This window comes from Grus americana, unplaced genomic scaffold (genome assembly GCF_028858705.1).
Source record: "Grus americana isolate bGruAme1 unplaced genomic scaffold, bGruAme1.mat scaffold_44, whole genome shotgun sequence".
Lineage (NCBI taxonomy): Eukaryota > Metazoa > Chordata > Aves > Gruiformes > Gruidae > Grus > Grus americana.
Window position 1 is genome coordinate 161,533 of NW_026561703.1, and position 25,302 is coordinate 186,834.

A 25,302-nucleotide genomic window follows, 5' to 3' on the forward strand; every position below is an offset into this window, starting at 1 on the left:
TTTTACTGTTTTACAGCATAGCTCTGCTCTGAAAATGTTAGAGACTATAGCTAAAGACTGAGAGAAGCTAATGGATGCTGTGTGCTTTTTTCCAACTTAAAGAGCATGGACAAGTTCAGAAATTTTTGATAGAGGTGATATGAAGATGAATTAAGAACATAAATGAATTCAGGTGGAATTTCTCTGTATCTGCTAAAATGCTGCCTTTCTTCTTCCCCTTGAGGTAGAGTCCATTTAGTGGAAGACTGTTCTCTAAGTACTGGAGACCTTGAGCGTGAACGGTATCTTCTGGATGGGGCTGCCCTTGCCCTTGAACGGTGATAACCATCTGACCTTGACCTGCAACGATTGTTACGACTCTTCCCTTCGTCTCTTCTTGGATATGGTGGCGATCGCGAGTGGGAACGAGAGTGGGAACGACTAAATGAGTGAGAGCAGGAGGCAGTGTGGGAGAAGCACTGCAGGGAGACTTGGACCTTAAAGAAACCCAAACAAACCGAGGAAAACAATAGAGGAAGTTAATTCAAACCAGTCCCTGGGCTGGGAAAGAAGGCCTAAATCTTGGGGGACCTCAAGTCTGGTGGCCTCCTGGAGAAGAAACAATTACCGTGAGAGATTTGGTGCTTCTAGAGAGCAGCGCCTGCCTGGAGTTTGGTCGTCAAAAACCTTTGCAGAAAGGTATGTTGTGAAGGAGCAGCAAAATAGCTTGCTAGTGACTCACACCAAAGGAACTCACTCGGGGGGAAGACTGCTGCCCCTGCCCGGTTTTGGTTGGGAGGTGTCTGCAGGAATGGTGGGCTGGCTGGTGTCAGGTGTTTCAAAGGTGCTATGTGGCCACAGCACCACTTTGCATGGCAGAAGGTGAGGTGGTAACTTTTGGTAGGCTGATGACAGGGGTGAGACAGACCAGCTGTTGGATGCATATTTGGCCTTTCCCAGGTCTAGAGCAGCAGCAGCAGCAGCAGCAGCAAGCTGTAAGGCATGACAGCTTGGGAACGACTGCTCTGAGTTCTGCGTCAGGTTTTGCCACCAGGAGCATCTCATGACACTTGTCTCACCCCTGCCTGAGCATCCAGGGCCACCTTGGCCCCAAGTGTCACTGAATGGACAGGCAGCCTTGTGCCGGGTACCGCTGCAAGGCTGGGAAGTGGCAGTAACTCCTGCCCCTAGTCCTGCCCCAAATTCTGCCTCATGGCTATTCCCTGTCTCTCGCAGGTCCTTTGCAATCTACAGCACATGGGCAAGCAGCCTGAAGCACAACGCCCGACGCACAGAGCCTGGCTGTCTTCCTGCCGCCACTGGAGTCCCTTCCTGCGAGTGAGCTGCTCGCCCTCTTCTTTCTCTGCTCTGGATCTGCCACCACGAACTGAAGGGCCACTGGAGCTGGGGGGTCTACAGCCCTGATTTACCATTCCAGAGGTAAGGAGAGAAAGTGACCGTCCGAGGGTTTCATGGGGATGGGAGAGCAGAGCTAAAGGTAAAAATAGATTTCCTCTGATTTCCAATATAACCTACAAGTAATCCACAGAACAGAAGATCATCCTTTCACCTCTGGCTAATAAGAAAGCCTTCTCACCTGTTGATCATCTGCTGCCATTTTTTCCCCCTTTTCTCCTGGCAAAACTTGTCAAATTCACTTTCCTCTAAACTGTTCATGGTTTTGGTCAATCTGTTTGCTCTGAGGAATCTATTTCATGGACAAACTCTAACCAGTCCTGCTCAGCATGAAACTCGGGAGTCAAGAGCGCAGCCTGGAAACTGGTGACAACCCACTGACTTCAGTGCTAGAGAACTATTTTCTTGGACTTCACGCTTTTCCTATGCAACAGTGTGGTGGGTTGACCCTGGCTGGGGGCCAGGTGCCCACCAGAGCTGCTCTATCACTCCCCTGGTTTACCAAACAGGGGAGAAAAAGTATAACAAAAAGCTTCTGGGTCGAGATAAGGACAGGGAGAGATCACTCACTAATTATCATCATGAGCATAAGAGACTGAACTTAGAGAGGAAATTCATCTAATGTATTACTAAAGGAAACAGAGTAGAGGAATGAGAAATAAAATCAAATCTTAAAACACCTGCCCCCAGCCCTCCCATCTTCCCGGGCTCAACTTCACTCCCGGCTTCAACCTCTGCCCCCCCTCAGCGGCACAGGGGGACGGGGAATGGGGGTTAGGGTCAGTTGATCACACGTTGTTTCTGCCGCTTCTTCCTCCTCAGGGGGAGGACTCCTCTCATCGTTCCCCTGCTCCAGCATGGAGGAGTCCCTTTCACGGGAGACAGTCCTTCACCAACTTCTCCAACGTGAGTCTCTCCCACGGGGTGCAGACCTTCAGGAGCAGACTGCTCCAGTGTGGGTCCCCCACGGGGTCACAAGTCCTGCCAGCAAACCTGCTCTGGCGTGGGCTCCTCTCTCCACGGGTCCACAGCTCCTGCCAGGAGCTTGCTCCAGTGTGGGGTTCCCATGGGGCCACAGCCTCCTTCAGGTGCCTCCCCCTGCTCTGGTGTGGGGTCCTCCATGGGCTGCAGGTGGAATCTCTACACCCCCTCATCCTTCCTCCATGGGCTGCAGGGGGACAGCCTGCTTCACCATGGTGTCTGCAGAGTTTCTACATCTTCTCACTCCTCTTTCCGGCTGCAAAAGCTCCCTCTCTAACTGTTTTTTTCCTTTTTAAATATGTTATCACGGAGGTGCTGATGGGCTTGGCCTTGGCCAGTGGTGGGTCCATCTTGGAGCCGGTTGGCATTGGCTCTGTCAGACACAGGGGAAGCTTCTAGCAGCTTCTCACAGAAGCCACCCCTGTAGACCGCCCCCCCGCCCCCCCTCCCCAGCTACCAAAACCTTCCCATGCAAACCCAACACAAGGGTGCTGGAAGAACTGTGCCCAGCACACTTTGCCCACCTTCCTCTTCACTCTCCCCCTGGATCTTAATGCAGAAGGAGCTTTTGGAAACCAAAATTATCCTGCTCTTCCCAGGGTACGTTCCCAAAGTGTCTTCCTGAAGATAATCCGTCCGCTAGCAGAGCCCTGGCATGGATGTTGCTATTCTGGTCCCTGCAGTAACAGGAACTGTTTGGCATGACTTGTCAGGACCTGCTTCATCCCAGACATGAGATCACAGTCTCATTTTTTATTGATAAATAAATACATTTCTTCCAGGGCTGGAGCCATGATGGAAGCATAACCGAAGGCTTCCTGAGTCTGCCGGCAGCCCGAGACCTCCTTGGTGCTGGGCAGGGGGAGAAGGTGCTGCAGGAGAGGATGGAATGTGTTGTCAGGCCAGACCTCCAGACCTGTCTGGAGGTGTTTGAGATCTTGGGCTCTTCCTCCAGCGCTGGTCTACTTGGGACAGGAACGGGCAGCAGTGCCGCACTGCCAGGCACTGGGACTGTGGTCCCTGTGTGTCCCTTTGCAGTGCCCAGTGCCTGATCAAGGGGAGAGAAAGGGCATTAGAGAAGACTTTAAAGTGTGGGGGATTTTTTTTGATATGAAGGCACCACTAAGGAAAGCTATATCTTTTTTTTTCTCCAAAGAAAAAAAAGGAGAGACTAAATGGGAGCACATCAACACATGCAAACCACGGCCTAGGGCACTGTGCACAAACATCAGCAGGCGTGCCAGGCAAGATGTAAATGAAATGTGGGCCCTGGTTTGCACAGAAAAAACCACAAGTGCAGAAAAGGGGGAGGGGGGGAGAAAAAGAGATACTGGGAAAAGAAAGTGCTACAGAAAAGTCAGGAGACCAGAAGGAAAAAACCAGGAACCAGTACAATAACAGGGAAAAAAACCCCAAAGCAACAAAAAACCCAACAGACTAAGAGAAAGCAAGAGGAAGAGAAGCCATTGCAAAGGATTATTGTTCTCGCCTGTTTTTTTCTTTCTCCATTACCTGAACCTGTCCCCAGGTGACTACAGGATTTCATTAAGTCACTGTGTGACCCCTAGAAGAGTTTTATGGCCCAGGACAGACCCCAGTGGCCATGATGACCCAAAGTCACTGGCCCACTAGCCAACAGATCTGCTGAAGCCCTGCCAGCACAGGGGACCCTGTGTCCACTGCGCTGAGCCCTCCAGGCTGCAGAGCAAGAGCCATCAGAGCTTCAGATGTTGCAGGGTCCTGGATGGGGTTTCCATTCCTCCCCTGGAAGGTGCTGCCCCTTCAGAGCAGAACAGGGTACAGGAGCATCCCTTAAAGCCGAGTTAAACGGCTGTCAGGAGCCCCTGGCTGATTTTGCAATGCAGGGGGCACTCGCGCGTCCCCTTCCATGGGCCGAGTGGAGCCCGGACGCAGTTACCAAAGTACCAAAGAAGAGAGAGGGAAAGCATTTTCACTGTTACTTATTTAGTTATTTATTTTTTACTTGTCCAACCTTGAAAAGAACGAACGAGACAGCTAGAAGGGGCCTTAATGCTGAAGGCCAGCACTCCTTCCTGGCAGGCCTGTGGTGGTCTGCCTCTCCAGAGGAGCGGCTGTCTCTTACGTCTTTGCTTGACACACTGCTGTTCTTCGTGTGCCGCCGTGGAGCATCTGGCTTCCTCTGCAGCCTCCCGTCGGGCAGCCTTCTCGTCTCCAGGCCGAAGAGACCCCGTCTCCAGGCCCCAGGGACCTCGGTGGCCCGCTGAGGGACTTCTCCTGGCGCAGCGGCTGAAGCTGTGACGCCATGTTGTCTTGTCCCCTTTTCTCGGGGCTCAGTGCAGAAGAGATGACACCCCTTCAGAAGGGGTGAGGGGTAGGGCAGAGGACGGGGGACGGGAAGGAAGCCTGCAGGCCGGCCAGGCGCGGAGGGTCAGCCTCCCGGCTAGCGCCGAGCGCGGAGGCAGGGCCGGCGGTAGGGCACTGGCCGGATGACCCTACGGCACCGCGTCGATGGTGGTGTGGAGGGGAGCCCTGGCACGATGTTGTGGTGCCAGGGGAGCCATCCTGGAGGTGGATCCACCTCCATCGGCTCCTCCTCGTCTTCAGGTGGATCCACCTCCATTGGCTCTGCACCATCAGCTACGTGGAAGAGGACCGCGTAGCTGATGGTGCCTCCCCTCTGACGCAGCCTCTTCCTCCGCGCCTCCTGCAGCTCCTCCTGTGGGCGCCCACACAGAGGTGAGCGCCCGCTCGCTTCGCGTCTTTGTGCCTTCATTCTTCCAACCACTGGAGAATTCGAGGACTCGAAAGCTCAGCGAATGTGGGACAAGTGCTGGGGGGCCAGTATTTATAGGGTCCGGAACAGAATGTGGTGAGGTAGCTTGTGACATCAGGAGGCCACTGTGATGGCTATGCAAATCTGCTGCCATTTTTCACTTTCCTCTAAACTGTTTGTGGTTTTGGTCAATCTGCTTGCTCTGAGGAATCTATTTCATGGACAAACTCTAACCAGTTCTGCTCAGCATGAAACTCGGGAGTCAAGAGTGCAGCCTGGAACCTGGTGACAACCCACTGACTTCAGTGCTAGAAAACTATTTTCTTGGACTTCACGCTTTTCATATGCAGCAGTAAAGGAAGAAAGTAGAAATTCCTGAGGTGGCCGTAGCATTGTTGTTGCTCAAGCATGTACTGCACATGGTAATGCACCTTTCTTGGATTTTGGTTGTTCAGATGAGGCGCCTCCAGCCTTTCTCTTTCTCCTTGGCACAGCTGAATTTCTCCTGTCAAAAGGAACAGGACTGTATTGAGGGAGGAGGTTGAATTTCTTCTCAGATTTTTCTTCCAACTGTGCTAAGCTAAAGGGCAGGCAAAACCAATCAAATTAAATGTAACTCCATTTCTGTAGAAAAAAAATAATATCTTGTTTAGGAGAGTGTGTGCCTATATCCATTCCTGTCTCCCTAATGTAGAGAGAGAGGGAAAGAGAGAAGCGCGCACACACGGTAAACATCAGACTGTGAACCCAAGTTTGGGAGGAGGATGTACACTCCAGCTTCTGCATTTGTAACTCAGTACAAATTGATTAGTTGCGTATATTAAAATTAGAAAAAATACAGAAATTAGGAAAACAAGACCGTAAAACCCATAAATAAAGCAACCAATAACATGGTTTGTAAAGCCTCACATGAAAGTCCTACCACTGGAATGGAACCATTCAAAAAGAATGGAACAATTCAAAGCAGAGGAATCACAGAGTCACAGAACGGTAGGGGTTAAAAGGGATCTCTGGAGATCATCTGGTCCAGCCTGCCCTGGGAGAGCAGGATCACCTAGAGCAGGTTGCACAGGATAAGAAACATCACTATTGCTCCTGTTTGATATTTTTTGGCATGGCATTACTTGGTAGTAGTGTTTGACCTGGAAGCCTTGAGAAGCCCTAAGATGAGGGAAAAGACCACCAGTGGTTCGGTGGCATCTGCCACATCACAAAAGTCATGCTTATGAGCATGACCTTTCCGATGCCAAAATTATCAGCTTAGCCTTTCATTTTCCTGCAGGCTATTTGAAATATGGTGAATGATACTTGAAGATGCATTAAGAGTGGTTTTTAATATTGAACCAAATTAATTCAGAATCCTCGTTTTGCTTTGAGACAGATGAGTGAACCTACTCAGGACCCCACTGGAGTTAAGGGATCTCGTGCACTGCACTTTGCAGGAAGAGGGCCGCAACTTGCTCTCTTCCTGCCGTCACACATTCTCATGATTTCTTCATGCAAGGATTTGGGGGAATACACACGGCTCCTCCTTTCCACCATCTGCCTGAGAACTTCACCTCAGCGGAGGGGAGTTGTACCTTTTCTGCCGGAACCTGAAATTCTCAACTTTCCAGGTGAGTAATTCTTTTCTTTTGGGTTTGTCCCACTGCAGGGCCATCGGACACACCCCTGCCCCCGCCCCAATATATCATCAATGTCTTGGTACATTTTAACTCTCCCCTCGGGGATGATTTCTGATAGTGCTGGGGCCAGGGCGTGATGTGCCAAGGTAGGCGAATGCCCATATCCTTGTGGCAAAGGAGTAAAGGTCTATTGTGTACCTTCCCGTGTGAATGCAAATCTATCTCGGTCGCCTTCCTGTGGAGGAGCCATGAAAAACATCTCTGTTATATCAGTGGGGTCTAAAATGTTGTGGGACTGTTCCTGTATGGTGACAATCAGTTGGGCTGTATTAGGCACGGCCGCAATCAGGGGACCAGTGCCTGCATTTAAGGGCCAATAATCGATGGTTAGCCGCCACTTCCCGTTTGGTTTGCAAACTGGCCACACTGGAGAGTTATCAGGGGGGTGAGTTTGAATACTTACCCCCTGTTCCTGCAGCTCTTTGATCATGGGAGCGATTCCATCTGTAAAAGAAATGTACCAGACGTGAGTTGCCCTAGGTTTGCTTTCTTGCAGCGCTGGATGCACGGGGGAATCAGCTCCGCCCAATGTGCACGCAGGTGATTACCAACGCACAGGTTATATAGACTCAAAACATACATATTCACCATTTTTCTCAAAAAAAGGCAGCCCTATGAGAATCATTTCTTGGAATTCATTTACGTAGTCTCCTCCCCGTCACGCATGCTCAGTGATTTGAGTCGGTGGCCCTCAAGGGGTCTCTGGTGGTCGTCAGTGGTCGCGCAGCCGTGTTTGCTGGATGACCCTCTTCTTGCAGGCACGCGCAGTATCCTCGCCGTGGATGCACCTGTCTGTAACAACTTACTTCATAAGATTAATATTCCCGGGCCTAGTGTCCGGTTGGGTAGGGACTGTACGTGGAACGTAGGAGCATTGTACATTGCCATGGTCAGTTAGCTTCATTACCTGTTACCTTGATTACAAACTAATTATTCCAAGCTAATCATTCTGTAGTTTCTGTCTCACGGCCTCTATGCCACCATTACATTTTCCCCTTTTTGGAAGTTTCCTTCCAGGCCTTGAGTAGCTTTCTGGTTAGCTGTGTTGGGTTTGCGTGGCAGGGTTTTGGTAGCGGGGGGGCTACAGGGGTGGCTTCTGTGAGAAGCTGCTAGAAGCTCCCACTGTGTCTGACAGAGCCAATGCCAGCCGGCTCCAAGACGGGCCCGCCGCTGGCCAAGGCCAAGCCAATCAGCGCCTCTGTGATAACATATTTAAGAAGTAGAAAAACACTTAGAGAGAGAGAGCTTTTGCAGCCGGAGAGAGGAGTGAGAAGATGTAAGAAACTCTGCAGACACCAAGGTCAGTGCAGATGGAGGGGGAGGAGGAGCTCCAGGCGCCGGAGCAGAGATCCCCCTGCAGCCCGTGGTGAAGGCCATGGTGAAGCAGGCTGTCCCCCTGCAGCCCATGGAGGAAGGATGAGGGGGTGTAGCGATTCCACCTGCAGCCCGTGGAGGACCCCACGCCGGAGCAGGTGGAGGCACCTGAAGGAGGCTGCGGCCCGTGGGAAGCCCACGCTGGAGCAAGTTCCTGGCCGGACTGGTGGACCCGTGAAGAGGGGAGCCCACGCCAGAGCAGGTTTGCTGGCAGGACTTGTGACCCCGTGGGGGACCCACGCTGGAGCAGTTTGCTCCTGAAGGTCTGCACCCCGTGAGAGGGACTCCTCCATGCTGGAGCAGGGGAACGATGAGAGGAGTCCTCCCCCTGAGGATGAAGAAGCGGCAGAAACACCGTGAGATGAACTGACCGTAACCCCCATTCCCCATCCCCCTGTGCCGCTGAGGGGGGGAAGGTTGAAGCCGGGAGTGAAGTTGAGCCCGGGAAGATGGGAGGGGTGGGGGGAAGTGTTTTAAGAGTTGATTTTATTTTCTCATTCCTCTACTCTGTTTTGCCTAGTAATAAATTAGATGAATTCCCTCTCTAAGTTTGGTCTGTTTTGCTCGTGACGATAACTAGTGAGTGAGCTCTCCCTGTCCTTATCTCGACCTGCAAGCATTTCATTATGCCTTTTCTCCCCTGTTTAGTGAAAGAGGGGAGTGAGAGAGCGGCTCTGGTGGGCACCTGGCCTCTAGCCAGGCTCAACCCACCACATTAGCATAAGTTTTCTTAGAGCTAAGCTTCTATATTTTCTACAGTTCCCTCCTTTTGGTTTTTTTTTTTTGCATCCCTGCAATTATTTATGTCTCCAAGCTCCTTGCAATTTTGCTATTATACTAGAAAGACAGGTTATACAACATTGAAAAATCACTGTTATACATACGATCCCTTGATACCAAGAAGCATGATTTTGCAATTGCATTAAAAAAAAAAATAAATTTCTGCAGGCACAACGAATACTGAGTTCCCTGTTCATCTCCATCCAGAAGGCTCGTTTTCACTGGAATATAAGTTCCAGGTACCGCTAAAACTCTCCCAAATAAAACTTCTGCTGGAGATGCACTCACTGGTTGCCTCGGTGTGTTTCTAATGTCCCAAAGTAGTAAATTTAGCGCTTCTGGCCACTTCAAGCCAGTTTGTTTACAGGTTTGAACTAATTTGGCTTTGATGGTCCTAGTCATCCTTTCTACTTGCCCTGATGATTGTGGGTGATAAGGTGTGTGCAATTGCATCTTGATGTTTCACGAATGCTAAATTTGCACTAAAATTGCGGCAGAGAAATGTGCTCCTCTGTCCGAGTCAATTATGTCAGGAACTCCGTACCTAGGTATTCTCTCTTTCAACAGAGCTTTAACCACTGCTTTTGAGTCATTCTTTCGAGTTGGGAAAGCCTCCACCCAGCCCGAAAGCTGATCGACAATCACAAGTAAATAAGCATATCCCATAGCCCTAGGCATCTCCGCGTAGTCAATTTGTAGTTTTTGGTAAGGACGTGTTGCTGGAGGTTGCTTCCCTGCTGGTGCCTTAATTTTCAAAGAGGCATACTCTTTGCACAGTCGACAGCCTTCGCAAACTCTCCTAATAGCAGTGTAAATCCCCGGTGCTGCCCACAGTCTCTGTACTCTCGAGGCTACAGTTTCAGGTCCACCATGGGTTTTCTCATGGTGCCATCGCGCCATCGGTATTAAGTACCTTTTTGGGAGTAATGGTTTCCCCCCTAGAGTCCCTTGTCCATTCTGCCGTTCGGCTGCCAGCTTCTCCCAGAGCTGGCTGTCTTCCTCGGGAAGTTCCTCGTACGGTTTCTGCATGTCTGGTAATTCCAGGTCGAGTTCTCCGTGATGGGTCAGTGTCATTGCACAGGTGACTTGTCGGGCTGCTGCTTTTGCAGCCTGGTGCGCGAGCGCATTCCCTTTTGCCAATTGATTCTCTTGGTTGGTGTGTGCTTTAATATCTATCGCTGCTAGTTGGGATGGTAACTGAAGTGCTTCCAGGAATTCTTTAATCTGTTGTCCCTGGGCGATTGTTTTACCTGCTGATGTGAGAAATCCCCTTTCTTTCCACAGCATACCTGTAGCATGGCAAACTCCAAACGCATGCTTAGAGTCGGTATACGAATTAACCCGTATTCCGATCGCATATTGTGCAGCTTTCGTGAGGGCGACGGTCTCTGCGCCTCGAGCACCTAAAGTGGGAGGCAAAGGTGCTGCTAACGATACCTTAGTTTCTGCGGTAACAGCAAACCCAGTGCATTTCCATCCTTCTTCACAATAGGAGGAGCCGTCGGTAAATAAGTTCATATCTGGGTTATCTAAAGGTTGATCTCACAAGTCGTCTCGCGGTTTGCTTGTCATTTGGATTACCTGTTCACAGGTGTGTTCATCTTCTTCTCCATCCGTGGGCAGTGGCATTAAGGTGGCAGGATTCAAGGTATTTCAAGATCTTTCCAATCTGAAATTGTCAGCAAGCAAAAGTAGTAGTTCATATTTATGTGCTCTTTGTGGAGAAAGTGCTTTCTCGGCATATTGTTACAATAATCTTACCACTTCACGTGGCACACAGAGTGCTAGGAGATGTCCCAAGACTATGTTCCGGCTTTTTTCTACTACCTCAGCAGCGGTAGCCACAGCTCTTATGCAAAACGGAGTTCCTCTTGCTGCTGAATCTAATGTGCAAGAATAATAGGCTATAGGTCTTTCGTGTGGCCCTAAAGTTTGAACTAAGTCTCCATTTGCTGTTCCTTTGTTTTCTGTGTGTGGTGGGTTGACCCTGGCTGGGGGCCAGATGCCCACCAGAGCCGCTCTATCACTCCCCTCGTTCACCAGGCAGGGGAGAAAAAGTATAACAAGAAGCTTCTGGGTCGAGATAAGGACAGGGAGAGATCACTCACTAGTTATCGTCACGAGCAAAACAGACTGAACTTAGAGAGGAAATTCACTCATTTGTTACTAAGCGAAACAGAGTAGAGGAATGAGAAATAAAATCAAACCTTAAAACACCTGCCCCCAGCCCTCCCATCTTCCCGGGCTCAACTTCACTCCCAGCTTCAACCTCTGCCCCCCCTCAGCAGCACAGGGGGACGGGGAATGGGGGTTAGGGTCAGTTGATCACACGTTGTTTCTGCCGCTTCTTCCTCCTCAGGGGGAGGACTCCTCTCATTGTTCCCCTGCTCCAGCATGGAGGAGTCCCTCTCACAGGAGACAGTCCTTCACCAACTGCTCCAACGTGAGTCTCTCCCACGGGGTGCAGACCTGCAGGAGCAGACTGCTCCAGCGTGGGTCCCGACTGGGAGTTATATACAGATGGGAGCAGCTTTGTGAAACAAGGGATCCGGATGTCAGTGTATGCTGTGACCACAGTGGATACTGTTGTAGAAGCAAAAGCTCTGCAACCAAAACCATCAGCCCAGAAAGCAGCATTGATTGCACTAACAAGAGTCTTGGAACAAAGTGAAGGAATATATGGACTGATTCCCGGTCTGCATTTGGAGTATTACATTACCTAACCCCTAACCCTAACCCTATCATAATGCTAATCCTACCCCTAATCCTCACCCTAAAGATAACAATAAGCCTAAACCTAACCCTGAGCTGAACCATAACCCTAAGTCTAACCCCAAACGCCTAACCCTAACCCTAACGATAAGCTGAACCTGAACCCTAACCATAACCCTAACACTAACTCTATCCCTATCCCTATTCCGAAGCTAACCCTTCCCTGAACCCTAATATAATGCTAATCCTAAAACTAAACCTAACCCTGACCGTGAACCTAACATTAAACCTAATAACCATAAGCTTGATCCTAACCATAAACCCAACCCTAACCCTAAACCTAACCATAAGCCAAACCTGAACCCTAAATATAAACCTAGCCCTAACCCTAACCCTATCCCTAACCCTAAGCCTAACCCTTACCCTAATCCTACCATAAGGCTAATCCTAATCCTAACCCTAACCCAAAACACTAATGCTAACCGTAACCCTAACCCTAACCCCAACCCTAACCCAAACCGCATCACTAACTCTAACCCCGAATCTTAACCCTAACTCTAACTCTAACCCTAACCTTAACGCTAACCCCTAACCCTAACCCAAACCACTAACCCTAACTCTAACCCAAACCCCAACTCTAACCCCTAAACCTAACCCCTAATCCTAACCGTAACCTCTAACCCTACCCATAACTCTAACTCTAACACAACCCTAACGCTAACCTTAACCCTAATGGCCCTAACCGTAACCCTAACCATAACCAAGCCGTACCCTAACCGTAACCCTAACCATCATCCTAACCTAACCCTAAACCTAACTCTAACCCGAACCCTAATCCTAACCTAACCCTAACCCTTACCCCTAACCCAACCCTAACCCTAACCCAGCTTCTATAACATTCTGCATAGGTGGCCTGATACACAAAAACCAAACTGCAAAGCACTTATTTCTACTCGTGAATGGTGATTATGGGCAATGAGAGTTTAGTCAATGCAGCTGAGGACGGTACGGCTGTGGCCATCTAGGCAGACTTCTGAGCTTTCGCATTTTCTTCCAAGGTAGTTACAGCCATGGGACTTCTCTTTCTGCAGAGCACTGCACACAGAACTAGTGTGCAAGAGTTTGGTTTGTGACCGCTGCTGGCAGCAGATGGAGCGATCTAACGTCCGCTCAGTAGCAGCTGGGTTGCCACATATCCAAGTTGTGGTGATTTGTCAAGGCTTTGGAAGCAGTTGTGCTGAACGAAAGATCTCTCAGGGAATCCTCAGATCTTCATTCATAGCCAATTTCCTTGCAGAGAGTAAACGGCAGCTGGAATGTTCCCGTACACTACTTTTTCAGGCCTGAGATGAGTAAGGGGAAGTTTTCTAAGCTTGCTACTCCCCCCTAAGGGAACTATGGGAGAAACACAGGCACAGAGTGTTTTATGGGATGCCACGCTGAGGGTCCCTGCAAGTTCGTTGCCTATGTACAGCCAGAAAGTGCTTTGGGCTGTCTACAGGAAATATTTAGGCTTACTTTTGTGTTTTGTTTCGCTTGGTGGTTTTTATTGTACTGGTTCCTTTGGCGGAGGCCAGTAAGGACTTGATGACGTGATTCCAGATCTTTGCAGCTATGGTGTGGCAGTTGGACGTTTGGAGCTCAAGGGAGGCGTTTTCGGCAACGCGGCAGTTTGATCAACTTGAGCTGCGTTTCTGTAGAGAGAAGAAATAACACCTTTGCCTGTCCCAACCCACTTGTGCTTTTCTCTCGTAGCTTGCATTGAGCCTGCAGAAATGCTTTTGAAGCCAGGTAGTTAATTGCACTGAGGAACCAGCGTGGGGTCAAATCAACCCCGAGTAAAAAGAAAAAAAGGTTACGTTTTCACCCAAAGCTTTTTCTCAGCCTGGTTCTCTCTGAAGCCTCACAAATTCTGGCCTTGAGCACAGAGAGGAAGTGGCAGTGAAGTGGCAGTGCCGGTCAGGAACATTTGCAGCTCTCCTGTGACAATGTTTCTCACGTAAAAATGCTGGCTCTAATTTGGAGGTTTGTATTAAAGCCAAATGTGTGAATAATTCTTTAAGTAATCATTTTATGATGATACAAAATTGGAATCGAGGCAGGAGAAGCCCAGGGAATTGTCTGCAATCCCTCCTGCAGTGACCGCATCAGCCGCCGTGCTTGGGCCAATGCTTCCAGCTTCTTTGTTTGGAGATGAAACCTGGGAAAGTCCCCGCTTCCTCGAGCATGGATCTTCCTCTCCTTGGCACCTGCTGGCTGAACTGGGAAAAACGGGGACAGCGACATCCTTTTAAGCACCAGTTGTTCTGTGGATTAGGTGGCGGCTGTGAGGAGAGGACATGCAGGAGCTGTGTGGGGCCTGGGAGAGCTGAGGAGGTTGTGGGTGCAGCCCTGGGGGCAGAAGAAACAGCCGACACTTTGGTGAAGCAACTCTTCTGTCAGCCAGTTTGCTCTGGGGAAGGTGGGGAACTGGGGCACCCATTGCTGGAGAGCAGAAGGCTTGTTACTGCTGCCGTGCTCCTCGTCTTTGCCACACTACTGAAGCAGGTGCTGGGAGGAGGTAGGGAATGATGTCCTGGCAAAAGAGGGGACCTACAAGTTGGCAGCCTCTCCCCTTCCTTTGACGTCACCGTATTGTGCTTGAGAGTAGGAGATGTGTCCTTGCGCCCATCACTTGGAGCCTGGTTCTAAGCCCCCGTGTCAGCTTCTCTTCTATTTCTGTCATGTTGGAGACTCTTTTCCATAAAAAGCCAATTCCTGGAGTTTGATCATTCTGAAGGAATCACAGCTTCTCTTGCAAAGTCTTTCTTGCCTGTACGGTTAGGGAAATGTGCTAACTGAAGTGCTTTGAGGGGTAGGAAAGCAGAGAGTTGAAAAGCAGAGTTTACATACAATTTAAGAGCCTGATTTTGGAGCTGGCCTGTGACTTTTTGGCTGTTTGGGGATGGAAAGCCAATGCCAGTGAATATGAATCCAAATAGTTGCTCCAGCGTGGGTCCTTTCCACAGGGTGCAGTCCTTCAGGAGCGCACTGCTCTAGTGTGGATCCTGCCAGAAGACCTGCTCCCGTGTGGGCAACTCTCCACGGGGCCACAGGTCGTGCTAGGAGCCTGCTCCAGCCTGGGCTCTCCATGGGGTCACAGCCTCCTTTGGGGCACATCCGCTTGCTCTGGCGTGGGGTCCTGCACAGGCTGCAGGGTGACTCTGTGCTGCACTGGGGACCTCCATGGGGACAAACCTGTGTCACCACGTTCTGCACCATGGGCTGCAGGGGAATCTCTCCCTCCTCCCCCTCCTTCTTCACTCAGCTTGGTGTCTGCAGAGTTGTTTCTCTCGCGTATTCTCACCCATCTCTCCCAGCTGCTCTTACCCAGCAGATTTTAGCCCTTCTTAAAGATGTTGTCCCAGAGGCGCTAATAACGTTGCATCATGGTGGTTGCATCACGGTGGAGCCTGGAGAGTGCCTGCAGGGCCTTTGAGGACATCAGCCCCCAAAGCTGCCTGGGCAGCGAGAGCATCGTGGTGGTCCAGCTCTGCAGGAAAGGGCTCCTTATGGGAGATTTCCACTTCCTCCTCCAGGGAGGCCTCCTGTCGTGGCTCCCTCGCCAAAGGGCTGCTTCCCCTGGGGAAGGGGATGGGGGAGCTTCCCCCCCACCATTGCCTGCCCCACCAGCGGTGACTCGACCCTGGGGGTGGCTCGGTGCCCTTCGAGACTCGCCAGCCCTGATCTGGGGCTCAGCGGGGCTTTTGCACCTCTTGGGTGCCATTTTCCCGGTGCCCCCTGTGCTCCCTCCCCCTCCCACACAGGCACGGAGCCGTTCTGGAGAAACAGCTTTTAATTGACAAAACACAAGAGAAAAGGTCCCATCAAAGCTACTCTAACCCCCCTCCCCCCCTCACTCCCCCCCCCCCAAATACACCACCCCTCCTCCCCCATCCCCCACTCCCCCCACCTCCTCCTCATCCCTGCTCGGGCTCTACTTCCCCCCCTGCCACCCCCGTGCTGCCTGCCAGAGCCCTGCGCTTGCTGGCCGGCTTTGGCAAGGCGCTCTGCCCCCGCTTCTTGCCCCGCTTCTCGCAGACGGCAGCCTGGGACGGTGGCAGGGCCATCCCCGCAGCCCCCCACGACTCCTGGGGCTCCATCCCCGTGGTGTAGAACTCTTCCATGCTCAGGATGGCGTCGGTGATCTCGGGGACGCTGTAGTCGGGGGTGAGCAGCTCCTCGGGCAGGGAGAGCGAGGCAAAGTGGCAGTGGGGGGTGGCTGTGCCGGTGCCACCAAGCTCCCCAGGCCCAGGGCTGCTGCTGAAAGCATCCTGGCTGACCCCCACCGTGTCCAGGGAGCAACCAAAGAGCCTTAGGGCCTCTTCGAGTGGCACCTCCTCGGACACGGTGAGGTCATCTGCCAGGTCCCCAAGGGCTTGGTTGTTGGGTGCAGCAGAAGGGCAGGAGGGGTCGTAGCTGCCCAGGGGGATGTTGCTGCCCAGCTGTGCCTCCGCAGTGGTGGCCGTGCCGTCGATAGTGAGCTGGGCAGGCTGCTCCTCGACGTGCTGGTAGGTGGCGCTGGCTGTTGGTAACACAGGGGAGGCAAGGGCCACCATGTTCTCTTCTGCGCCTGTGCCACCATGGTCCCCATGCATAGGGCTGCTGCCGGCATCCTCCTGGGTGGCCTCCACCCCGTCCAGGGAGCAACCCAAGAGGCTTAGGGCCTCTTTGAGAAGCTCCTCATCGGACACGTCAAGGTCTCCTGCCAGGTCCTCCAGGGCCTGGCTGGGGGAGTCATGGCTGCCCGGGGGGATGTTGGTGTCCGGGTGTGCCCCCACAGGAGGTGCCGTGCCGCAGGTGTTGGTCTGGGCAGGCTGCCCCTCGATGTGCTGGCAGCCAGGGTTGGACGTCGGCAACACCAGGGGGGCTGGGGCCACCACTCTTCCCTCTGCACGGGTGCCACAGGAGTCCCCAGGCATGGGGCTGCTGCCAGGAACATCCTGACTGGTCCCCACCGCATCCAAGGAGACACCAAAGAGCCTGAGGGCCTCTTGGAGAAGCTCCTCCTCAGAGACTTCCAAGTCTCCATCCGGGTCCCCAGGGGCTTGGTGGTGGGGGCCAGCAGTGGGGCTGCGGGGAGTGTCACGGCCCGGGGGGATGTTGGTGCCTGGGTGTGCCCGCACAGGGGTGGCCGTGCCAGAGCTGTTGATGTGGGCAGGCTGTGCCTGGATGTGCCGGTAGCCAGGGATGGACGTCGGCAGTGCTGGGGGGGCTGGGGCCTCCGCTCTCCCCTGATAGTTTTGGGGTGTGAGGTGTGTCGGCTGTCCCTGCGGGGTCAGAGGGGCTGCCCAGGCCGGGAGGGTCCTGCAGCCCCTGGGGCCCCCCCACAGGGCAGCAGCCGGCAGAGAAGCGGTGCCATGGCGGAGCGTGGAGCTGGCCGGGGCAGGCAGGTTGGTGACCGTCCACTCGATGTGGAAGACCCGGGGGTCGAAGAAGCAGCCGCATGGAGCCCTCTGCAGACCTGTGTGGGTGAGAGGGAGCCGTGCTGGGCCAGGGGGTTGGGGCCCTCCAAGGACAGCCACCGAGCTGGCCCCGATGGCCGCCATCCCCCAGCTCTGTGCTGGGCACGTGGGGAGCTTGTGGCCAGGGTGCTCCGCGCGGGGTGAGCTGCTGTGCTGGTGGGACAGGGTTGCAAAGCAGGGAGGAGACTGGCTTCTAGGAGGTGAAGCGGGAGAGATGGCCCCAAGCATTGGGGAAATTCTCTGGGACTTGGATTTCCTGGGCCCGCATCAGCCAGGCGAGAGCAGGGACGCTTGCCTGGGCTTGCTGAAGCCCTGTGCCAAAAGTGCCCTGGGGACAGGGCTGATGGGGATGCTGGGCGTGCGCGGGGGCCGGGGATGGCGAAGGCGGCGGGGTGGCAGAGCAGCCAGGGGTGCCGTACCTGGTGGTGGTAGTGCCTGGGGGCCCTGGGGTGCCACGTGCAGTGAGGGTGGCCAGGCTGCGGGGAAGGGCTGCTGCTGGCGGGGCAGTGGGCACAGGTTGGCTGCGCCTGGAAGAGAGACAGGAGCGATGGCCGATGGTCACCTCCGCTCTTGCCCCCAAGAGCGTCCCCGGGCTGCAGGGGTCAGGGTGGGTCTGTACCTTGGAGGTAGAAGGTTTGGGGAAGGGCAAAAGTCTGGAGGAGTCGGGGTGCCGGGGGGTCCCGGGGGCCGCGCGGTGGGAGCTGCAGTGGTGGCGGCGCCATGTTGCGTTCTGGCTGTTGGCTGCTAAGGACTCTCTGGCGTCTCCCAGGAGGGAATGTGGGGTGTCCGCGTGTTCCGCCCCGCCCCAACAGCCTCCCCAGCCCCTCCTGCCTGGGGAGGGAAAGGGTTCAGGGGGGGCCTTGCTGCGTTCCCAGAGCTGGCATGTCCTTGGGATTGGTGGGACTTGGTGGGACGAGTGCCACGCCTGGAGTGCTGGCATGGAGGCTGCAGGCTGTTCAGGAGGGGTAGGCAGGGCAGGCGAGGTGGAGGGGTCGCACTCTGTGGAAGGGAGAGGTTGGATGGTAGAGCCCTTCCAGTCAGCAAGGATGTGGTGGAGAGCCTCTGGGTGAGGCTGAGGGGCATGGAAAACAAAGCAGCTGTTGCAGCGGGTGTCTGCTACCGATGGCCCAGCCGGGATGCCCGCACTGCGGAGTTATTTGATAGGCCCTGAGGAGAAATCTCTGGACGAGCAGCCCTTGTCCTGATGGCAGATTTCGACTTCCCAGACATCCGCTTGTTGTCCAAACAGCGGATTCGTTACACGGTGTACACTAAGCCAATTCTCACACACGTAGGAGATATATTGCTTTTTATTCAGGCCTGGGTGCTGGGTGGATTTCCACAAATCAAGCACACCTGATGCCCGTTCCCTGTCATATTTATACACAAACCTTCCAAATTAGGACACTCCCAGTTACAATGATTGGCTCATATTTCTTTTGGTAGTATGCAAACTAGAAGGCATGCTCGGTTCTTTTCTCGGCCTTTATCTTTGGGTAGGTGGCATAATTTGGGTAGGGGGCTCATGGGTCGGTGGTTGCGGAGACCCTGGCCCAAATTACCTTTCCCCTAGTCTCTCAATACTTCTGGCACTCCCAAATGGTTCTTCAGGGTCTGTTGATCAGACTAACGATGTATCGGGGTTATGCTTCTACCTCTTGACAAGCACGTCTTCCTTGACACCTTGTCTGGGTAAATAGGAACTGACATAATGGTAGCACTGGACAATGGCCATCCTCAGGGGTCCCTAGCCGCTATTTACAAAACTCTCTGTGACATCCTGAACTGTGAAAAACTATCTGGAACATTCTTAACCGTGGAACTATGAAAAACAATTTGTAACTTTTTAGCTGCAGATTCAGGATTAACTTTCAACCTCGATGAAGGATATCCTGGTCCGACTCAAAGCACGTGATGAAACTGTGAAAAAATCAAGGTGTGGAAGGATTATTTACTGTATTAAATCGTCTTATAAGCAGCGCGCTCTGTTGCCCTGTGGATAGTATCATGTCATCACCGGCACGACTGGTAATTTTCCGTTTCTTTCCTAGTACAAGGATGCATTGATGGAGGCAAATCCAGGGGTGCAGGTGGTGCCCCACAACGAAGCAACCTGTGGAACCCCAGACATCGCCTGTTACAAAGAGGAAAAAGCAGGCTCTGCAAAAGAGTTACCAAGCCTGAGGAAAGGGGCCAAAAGTGAAGCAATGGCACAGCATAACTTTGGGATGGCAGGTGAGATTTCCATCCCTGTTCCTCAAAGGGAACAGCCTCGTTTTGTTTGAGGGTGCGGTGTTGGAATCAAAGCGCAAGGCCAGTTTTCTTTACTGCAGACTGCGCTGTAGTGCAAATAGCTTTCGTGTCCCACATGGAGTTGCCAGGTGTGGTGGGTTGACCCTGGCTGGGGGCCAGGTGCCCACCAGAGCCGCTTTATTACTCCCCTCGTTCACCAGACAGGGGAAAAAAAGTATAACAAAAAGCTTCTGGGTCGAGATAAGGACAGGGAGTTTCTTAAGTCTTCTCCCTCCTCTCTCTGGCTGCAAAAGCTCCCTTTCTAACTGGTTTTTTTCCTTCTTAACTATGGTATCACAGAGGCGCTGATTGGCTTGGCCTTGGCCAGTGGCAGGTCCGTCTTGGAGCTGGCTGGCATTGGCTCTATGAGACACAGGGGAAGCTTCTGGCAGCTTCTCACAGAAGCCACCCCTGTAGCCCCCCCCGCTCCCAAAACCTTGCCACGCAAATCCAACACACTGTGCAATAAAGTTTAAAGGGCTTAGAATAGTCTGGAAGCCCCAAAGCTGGAGCTCGCGTTAATGCTCCCTTTAATGCACAAAGGCTTTTTCTCGTTCAGGACCCCAAGCTATGGGTTCCCCCTCCTCATTTTTCATTGCCTCATTAAGAGGTTTCGCTATTTCACTAAATCCAGGAATCCACGGCCTACAAAATCCCACTTGTCCTAAAAATCCCCTTAATTGTTTCTTTGTTACTGGTCTGGGAATTTCTTGTCTAGCTCTTACCCGTTCTGGATCTACTTCTCTCCCTCCCTGGTTTAAGAATAAACCCCAGATCCTTCTTTACCTGGTGTTGACAGAGTTGCACTTTGGATAGAGATGCACGGTGACCCTTGTTTGCAAGTTGGCTGCACAGATATTCAATATCCCGCGTACAATCTTCAGCCCTATGGCTTGCTAGTAACAGATCATCGACATCCTGAATCAAGACAGAACCGCCAGGAAATTTTAAATCTCTTCGATGGTTTCTGAGAACTTGAGAAAAAAATAGTTGGTGAACTAGTGAACCCTTGTGGCAAGTGTGTCCAAGTCAACTGTTTCCCTTGCCAAGTAAAAGCAAAAATGGATTGACTTTCTTCAGCAATGGCTATGCTAAAACCTGCTCCTGTTAAATCCAAACCAGTAACATATTGTGCCCATACGATACAGGTGTTTGGGTAAGAATGAAACTGGGGTCAGGGACAAGAGGGTGTGGGGAAATTACATGCTCATTTACTGCGCGGAGATCTCGAACAAATCTGTCTTGCGGATCCCCATCCTTATCTAATCGAAGTTTACTTACTGGCAAGATTGGAGTCTTAGATGGACTTTGGCATTCCTTGAGTATTCCTTTTTCTAAGAAAACTGCAATCCGTTTTTGAGTACTCGGAATAGCCTCATCTGCAATCGGGTACTGTTTCATTGATGGAGGTGACCCTCCTTTTGTGTTCATTATTACCGGTTCTGCGGCTAACGATAATCCTATCTCATCACCAGAGCTGCTCCACAGTTCCCGGGGAAGTGCTTCAAGTCCTTTTGGGATTTTAAAAGCCGACCAAATTCCTGCAAAAGATCACGTCCTAGCAAAGACACAGGTGAATCTGGAGGTACCACAAATCTTCCCCATACCATTTTTTCTGCAATGATCATTGGAAGTGGCGTCGAAATAGATTTTATTTCTTGTCCAACAACCCCTCTTATAAGTACCTTTTCTTTAGAAATCCATGTTTGTGGGAGTGCATCATTCAAAAGGGACAAGGTTGCTCCTGTGTCTACTAAAAATTCAACAAAAAGTCTGTTTAGCTTTGCGGTAATTTGTCCGTACTCGTTTACCTTCACTCCTGCATTCGACATCTTCGCAGTCCTTCGGCAAGCATGGAGTTCAGCTTATTATTTTTCTGTTGTGAGTGAGGGCACGGTGGATACGGTGGATTTGATCCTCGTCCAGCACTTCCTGGGCGGAGTGGGCACTCCCGCTGGGCATGTCCTATCTTCCCACAGGAAAAACACTCTAAAAGGTTAGGATTAGATTGGTTAGGGAAAGGAGGAAAGGGAGCCCTTTCCATCAGTCTTTTTTCCCGTCAGTTGTGGCTAAATTCCAGTTGGGGTCCTCAGTGGGCCAGGGATTTAATCCTTGACCTCTCTGAGCAATTTCTCAGTCCTTTTGAAGAATTTTCTCTCACTCATCCATCTGGAATAGTTCTCTCAGCAAAGTTTTCATGTCACTCCAGTTAGGTGTGTAATCAGTGACTATTCCAGCTAGCATTTGTGCACATCCATCTGCATCGTCTCTTAATCTTGGCATTTTACTTTGCCACATGATCAAGTCACCTTGTTTCCAAGGTTTGTGGCGCATCACAGCAGTCACTGCAGGGCCATCAGGAGGAGCTCCTGGTCGTGCTCTGGGATTTGGGATGTAATGCAGTTTCATGGGAAACATCCCTGCTTGGGGAAGGTCAGTTTCCTCGGCCTCAGGGGCAGAGGGAAGCGAGCTTACCCGTAGTTTAGATGGCTTACGTCTTTGATAAGACCAATCCTACCAAATATACCAATAATCAATACTTGGACTTGCAGTATCTTCGAAAATGATCCTTCGAAATGTTAACTTATGGGGCTTAAAAGTTCCTTTGCGGGGGGGGGGGTGCAAATATCCATAGGTCCTCCCCCTCGAGTTCGAGTTAGGAATGGCCATTCCTCCTGACACAACCCAATCAGTCTTGTCTTTTGTAAAGTCTGTGCCCCATAAATCTTACTCCAATTTTCTAAAACCTCAGCAAGGGGCATCCCCCTTTCAATGCTGGGTGTAGTTCCCGTTTCTTAAATTTCTTTTCCTCTTACCAAATCTTTAGCAAGTTTAAACACAAGAGTACTCCCAGTATTGTCTGGAATCACCCGTGTCCAAGTCTCTTAGGTGAACGCACCTATTTTTGTTATGCCAGCAATGAGCGTTGGTCACGGGTTTGTCCAGAGAATTAGCTGGTGCTCCTTCCTCTTGCGTCCTAGGGTCCCCATCTGGGTCGCCATCTGTTAGAGGGTATGAGAAATGGACCAGACGTGAGTTGCCCTAGGTTTGCTTTCTTGCAGCGCTGGATGCACGGGGGAATCAGCTCCGCCCAACGTGCACGCAGGTGATTACCAACGCACAGGTTAGATAGACTCAAAACATACATATTCACCATTTTTCTCAAAAAAAGGCAGCCCTATGAGAATCATTTCTTGGAATTCATTTACGTAGTCTCCTCCCCGTCACGCATGCTCAGTGATTTGAGTCGGTGGCCCTCAAGGGGTCTCTGGTGGTCGTCAGTGGTCGCGCAGCCGTGTTTGCTGGATGACCCTCTTCTTGCAGGCACGCGCAGTATCCTCGCCGTGGATGCACCTGTCCGTAACAACTTACTTCATAAGATTAATATTCCCGGGCCTATTGTCTGGTTGGGTAGGGACTGTACGTGGAACGTAGGAGCATTGTACATTGCCATGGTCAGTTAGCTTCATTACCTGTTACCTTGATTACAAACTAATTATTCCAAGCTAATCATTCTGTAGTTTCTGTCTCACGGCCTCTATGCCACCATTACATTTTCCCCTTTTTGGAAGTTTCCTTCCAGGCCTTGAGTAGCTTTCTGGTTAGCATTGTCACCGAAATCCGGGAATAAACGTCGTAACACCAATGTAGTGTTAAAAGGCAGGCATTCTTTATTGCGGCGCTGGATGCACGGGGGATAGCTCCACCCAATGTGCATGCCAGGTGATCACCAACACACAGGTTATATAGCATCAAAACATACATATTCATCGTTTTTCTCAGAAAGGGCAGTCCTATGAGAATCATTTCTTGGAATCCATTTCCATATTCTCCTCCCCGTCACGCATGCTCAGTGATTTGAGTTGGTGGTCCTCAAGGGGTCTCTGGTGGTCGTCAGTGGTCTTGCACCTGTGTCCGCTGGATGACCCTCTTCTTGCAGGCATGCGCAGTATCCTTGCTGTGGATGCACCTGTCCATAACGACTTACTTCATAAGATTAATATCTCCAAACCTATTGTTCAGTTTGGTAGGGACTGTACAAGGAACATAGCAGCATTGTACCTTGCCATGGTCAGTTAGCTTCATTACCTATTACCTTGGTTACAAACTAATTTTCCCAATCTGATTCTATAGCTACATTAAGTTAAAATCTTACAAATATAATGAAATCATCCTAACTTTTATATAATCAACTTTTGATTGCTTTGTCAAAATATATGTGACATTTCCCCCCTTTGAAAGTTTTGAAAATTATTTCAATACTTTCACTATACTAATCATTTTCTATGTTGGAGGAAACTCTGGGATTGCTTGTCTCTTTTGCTGTTCTGCAACAGCTTGGACGATCATATGAGTGAAAGAAGCTTCACGAGTAATTTGCTTTTTCAGATATGTTAACCGATTCATCATTTTCCAGGCTATGGCATACAATATTGCTGACAAGGTCAAACTGATCAAAACCAATATTAAGAGAATCACGATGGGGTGACACAACTTGTTTAGGATGCCTGTAGCAGTAGGTGACCATCCAAAAAGTGTGTCCCACCATCTAAGTTCTGCATATCTCTGCGCTCTTTCAAAAACTCGGTGTATTTCTTTCACATTGTGATGAACAGTTATTAGGGGTTTTTTGTCCATTTTCCTTATTTTTTTTCCAGAATTGCAATCAAATCCTTGCGTTGTAATAACTGTTTCACTAAAGTGAGATTCATTCCAATGGGTATAGGTAACAATTCATGAATCAACATGTAGTTAGACTGCAAAAGTTGGTGAGATGTGACTGGGGTCGAATAAGAAAAGTCACATCCATCAATCGTAGTAAAATTACAAACACAAAAATTTGAATGATTTTTAATCTCTACGACTACCTTATCTACATATAAAAAATCACAAACAGTCCTCAAACATACACAGCCCTTACCAATATATATAATAACTGTTTTAGGGTTCTCGTTAGGATGAACCTCAAAATGGCAAATATTTTGTTCAGTATCCAGACAAATATCTTGTGCCTCAATTGCACTACCTTCACAGACAAATCCTTGTTGTTCTCGCACGATGCAAGATTCCAAATTAAGAGTTTGCCATTTTTCATTCATCTTTCGGGCCCATACTCTATGCTCGGAAGGATAGAGTATAGTTCCGTTGTGGTTCAACCCTAATGCCCCAATGGGATAAATTGAGTATATAGTAGCATTAGATATAGTGAGCACAAAAGTTGTAGCTGTGTTTGTAACGGGATCCTAAGTAAAGTTTACCAGGCTCCACCAGGACTGGAGTTCTTTCTCAAAATCAGTAGCACTGTCCCAAACTATTTTCCTAATTTCAGTGGGGAGAGTGCCGCCTTCACCTTCTCTTATAATTGAGGCGGCTACCGACTGCATCCATAATTGAGCCTGGATACAACTAAGAGCCAAAGAGAGGTTATTTTGGATCACCCCAAGTGCGTCTGTAATTAATTCGTGGTCCCTTACATTTACTCTTTCCCATGTTGGTAATATATTTGACAACAGCCACTGGTTAGTTCCTAAAGCCAATAAAGAAGATCGTAAAGGTTGTTGTAATTTAGCCAAATCACTAATTGAGGCAGCCAGTTTGTTCATTATTACTTCTGAATCAATGCTATTTAAAACTCCCAATCCTGTTCCCAAAACACCGGTCAAGTCTCTCCGTGTCCTTTTCATAGTAAGAGTTCGTTTCTGCAGCCAGGTGGTCCATCCCTCATATGAAATTTTTAAGAAAGGTGAACAAGCTGGTTGAATATCTGAAACATTGTTTTGCATTGACAATTCCACTTGTTTGAGAGACCATGCCGGGTTAAACA

The 25,302-nt window shown here is 50.6% G+C and overlaps 1 long non-coding RNA gene across 3 annotated transcripts in view; it reads left to right on the plus strand.

The window, feature by feature from the left end:
* Positions 1-1,281: 1,281 nt before the first annotated feature.
* Positions 1,282-25,302, plus strand: part of LOC129200741 (uncharacterized) — a 34,546-nt gene continuing 10,525 nt past the window's right edge. The window contains exons 1-3 of one of the 3 annotated variants that reach the window (XR_008575078.1): positions 1,282-1,419; positions 6,509-6,747; positions 19,238-19,421. This is a non-coding gene — a long non-coding RNA (uncharacterized LOC129200741). The remainder of the gene's footprint in view (positions 1,420-6,508; positions 6,748-19,237; positions 19,422-25,302) is intronic. The other 2 variants (XR_008575076.1, XR_008575077.1) reach the window with 2 other exon arrangements.